Source organism: Heptranchias perlo, chromosome 20 (genome assembly GCF_035084215.1).
Source record: "Heptranchias perlo isolate sHepPer1 chromosome 20, sHepPer1.hap1, whole genome shotgun sequence".
In the NCBI taxonomy this organism is placed as follows: domain Eukaryota; kingdom Metazoa; phylum Chordata; class Chondrichthyes; order Hexanchiformes; family Hexanchidae; genus Heptranchias; species Heptranchias perlo.
In genome coordinates this window covers 23,815,051-23,819,014 of record NC_090344.1, presented here as the reverse complement: position 1 = coordinate 23,819,014, position 3,964 = coordinate 23,815,051, and the positions used below count along the sequence as shown (strand labels likewise).

At 43.4% G+C, this 3,964-nt stretch overlaps 1 non-coding gene across 1 annotated transcript; it reads right to left on the bottom strand.

Annotated features, from left to right (window-relative positions):
* Nucleotides 1–3,321: 3,321 nt before the first annotated feature.
* On the bottom strand, nucleotides 3,322–3,392 carry trnag-gcc (transfer RNA glycine (anticodon GCC)). Its single transcript has one exon. It is a non-coding gene; the product is annotated as a tRNA-Gly (tRNA).
* Between the last annotated feature and the right edge of the window lie 572 nt (nucleotides 3,393–3,964).

The window sequence follows — 3,964 nt, the reverse complement described above, 5'->3', positions numbered from 1 at the left end:
GGAAGGGTCGAGAACCAGAGGACACAGATTTTAGGTGATTGGCAAAAGAACCAAAGGCGATATGAGGAAACAGTTCTTTACCCAGCGAGTAGTTATAATCTGGAATGCGCTGATTGAAAGGTGGCTTTCAAAAAGGAATTGGATAAATACTTGAAGGGAAATAAATTCAGGGCTAACGGGAAGGGGCGGGGGAATGGGACTATCTTGATTGCTTTAACAACGAGCCGGTACGAGCTCGATGGGACGAATGGCCTCCTTCTCTGCTGTAACCATTTTATGATTCTATGATTCTGTTTATACTCTTTATTTTCTTTGCATGCATTTCTCTATCTCTCCCTGTCTCTGTCTCTTGTGTTGTCCTCTCATGGACTTCTCAGGCTTCCGTGAACGGCGACGGCTGATCGATCCTGCAACACCAGCAGAGAAGGCTAAAGAAAGGTTGAGACGGTAGGAAAAGTAAAGGTGCAACCCAGCTGCTGCAGCCAATGTCTAAACATTAAGATCTCTTCGCTCTCACAGTAAAACAAAGCACCAATTTGATTAAAGTATACTTATGGGAGAGTGTATGTTATCACGATGCCGAGACAGACGGCAAAACATATCATAGAATCATTAAAATTTATGTTAGCGGAGGACATTCGGCCCATCATGTTTCTTCCGGCCGGGAAAGAGATATCCAGCATCACCCGACTTACCGGCGTTTAGTCCGTAGTCTTGTCGGTTACGGCTCTTCAAGTGCATATTGAAATCCTTTTTAAACCCGATGAGGGTTTCTGCTTCTCCCACCCTCTCAGGCAGTGAGTTCCAGACCCCCACCACCCGCTGCGTGGAACAAAATTCCCCTCTGCTCCACTCTAATCCTTCTACCAATTACCTTAAATCTATGACCCTTTTTATTGAACTCTCTGCTACGTGAATCAGGTCCTTCCTATCCACTCTATCGAGGCCCGTGATAATTTTATACACCTCAATTAAATCTCGCCTCAGCCTCGTCGGTTCCAGAGAAAACAACCTCAGCCCATCCAATCTATCCTCATAGCCAAAATTCTCCACTCTTCACAACATCGTCGTAAATCTCTGTACCATTTCGAGTGTAGTCCCATCGTCCCTGTAATGTGGTGACCAAAACTGTACGCAATACTCCAGCTGTAGCCGAACTAGTGTTTTATTCAGTTCCAGAATAACCTCCCTGCTCTTACATTCTATGCCTCGGCTAATAAAGCAAAGCATCCTTTATACCTTTTTAACCACCTTAACCACCTCTCCTCTTCCCTTCAGGGATCTGTGGACATGCACTCCAAGGTCTCTCTTTTTAACGACACCTCTCAGTATCCTCCAAAGCAATGTAGTTTCCGAGCAACTAATTCTGAAACGTCTTGCTTGATAATATAAGTCGTGGAAACGAAACCAATTTAGTAAAGGGAAACTAATATTGGTGACTGGAAATAGTTAGTGTACAACTTGATGTTGCTGTATACCGGAATAGAAAACGAGATTGGATGGACAGAAGAGGTCTGAAAGGGTAGCCGATCGGCTATGGGAGACAGCGAAACTTTAAACTGGCTGCATGATGTAAGTAACAGCGTCTGGTTGGTCTAGATGTCTGATTCTTGTTTCGGGGGCTTTGGTTGATTAATATCTGAGAGTCCAGGGGTAAAATCCCCAATAAGCTCTTGCTGTTCAGCTACGTTGAGTGTAAAATACACCAATTGGCTTCTGACATCTTTTCAGTGTTCCTGTTGGTAGGATTAAAGTGCATGTTTGAGCTCCAGAGGAGAGAAAGCTGAAGTTTCCAAAGTGCAACACATGTGAAGTAAATAAAATGTCTCAAGATGAAGCAGAGATTGATGCTGAATGTGAATCTCCCCCTATTCAGGTGGTCTCATTGATATTGGATGACGGGACAGGGAACGACATATGGAAGTTTGCCGATGACACCAAAATGGGCAGCGTTATAAGCAGTGCAGATTATATCGGAATAGGAACACAGGAACAGGAGTAGACCATTCAGCCCCTCGTGCCTGCTCCGCCATTTGATAAGATCATGGCTGATCTGTGATCTAACTCCATATACCTGCCTTTGGCCCATATCCCTTAATACCTTTGGTTGCCAAAAAGCTATCTATCTCAGATTTAAATTTATAAATTGAGCTAGTATCAATTGCCATTTGCGGAAGAGAGTTCCAAACTTCTACAACCTTTTGTGTGTAGAAATGTTTTCTAATCTCGCTCCTGAAAGGTCTGGCTCTAATTTTTAGACAGTGCCCCCTACTTCCAAAACCCCCAACCAGCGGAAATAGTTTCTCTCTATCCACCCTATCTGTTCCCCTTAATATCTTACAAACTTCGATCAGATCACCCCTTAACCTTCGAAACTCTGGAGAATGCAACCCCAATTTGTGTAAACTCTCTTCGTAACTTAACCCTTGAAGTCCGGGTATCATTCTGGTAAATTCCAGAGAGACATTAATATAATGAATGAATGGGCAAAACTGTGGCAAATGTATTTCAATTTCGGCAAGTGTGAGATCATCCACTTTGGACCTCAAAAGGATAGATCAGAATACTTTATAAAAGGTGAAAAATTCGAAACTGTGCAGTTCCAAAGGAACTTAGGTGTCCATGTACATCGATCAATAACATGTCATGGACACGAACAGAATATAATCCAGAAGGCTAATGGAATGGTGGCCTATATGTTTAGAGGATGAGAATAGACATTATGCTACAGCTACACAAAGCTCTGGTTGGACCACACCTGGAGTACTGTGTGAACCGCACCTTAGGAAGGATATATTGGCCTTGGAGGGAGTGCAGTGTGATTTACTAGAAAGATAACTGGACTCTAAGCGATAAATTACGAGGAGAGATTACACAAACTATAGTTGTATTCCCTTCAATTTAGTAGATTAAGGGTTGATGTGATCGAAATGTTCAAGATATTAAGAGGAACTGATGTGGTAGATGGATAGAAACTATTTCCGCTCGTTGGGGTGTCTATGACTTGGGGACATAGGCTAAACATTCGAGTCAGGACTTTTAGGAGTGAAGTTAGGAAATACTTCTGCAAGCAAAGTGTTGGAGAAGTTTGGAACTCTCTTCCATAAACGGCAGTTGATGCGAGCTCAATTGTTAATTTCAAACCCGTGATTTATCGATTTTTGTTAACCAAAGATATTTCGAGATATGGGACGAAGGCGGGTGGAGGGATTTCGGTCACAACTCAGTCATGATCGGATTGAGTTGCGGAACAGGCTCGACGGACCAAATACCACAATCCTGTTCCGAAGTTCCTCATTGGTGCAGAATGCAAAACGATCTTGCATTGGCCGGGAATTGAACCCGGGTCTCCCGCGTGGCAGGCGAGAATTCTACCCCTAAACCACCAATGCTTGCTTTTGTAGAAGTTACATGTTCCTATATGGAATGCTGTCTAAACGAACATGCCGTTCACAGCTGCGATGGCCGAGTGGTTCAAGCGTTGGTCTCAAAACCCCATTTGGATTTTCCTGCCGAGTTTTGAATTCTGCTCGCAACACCCCAACTGTTTAAAGATCTCTTCAATGCTCAAATAGATTAATTGGAGTTAATTGACCGCATTTACCTCTCTCCTAGCATCAGAGATACTTCAACGTGGCCGGTGCTTTTAATTGAGCGTCCAATCTTCTCTTGCAAGATTTCAAGACCCGAGAAGGAATCTCTCCCAATCTGTAACTTAAATTCTGGTCGTTTGCAAAACCTGACATTTATACTCTTTATTTTCTTTGCATGCATCTCTCTATCTTTCCCTGTCTCTGTCTCTTCTCTCTCTGTTGTGCCCGACGGGCTTCTCAGGCTTCCTTGAACGGCGAAGGCTGATCTCACCTGCAACACCAGCAGAGAAAGGTAAAAAAAAAGGCACTGAGACGGTTGGAAAAGTAAAGGTGCAACCCAGCTGCTGCAGCTAATGTCTGCACACTTATGT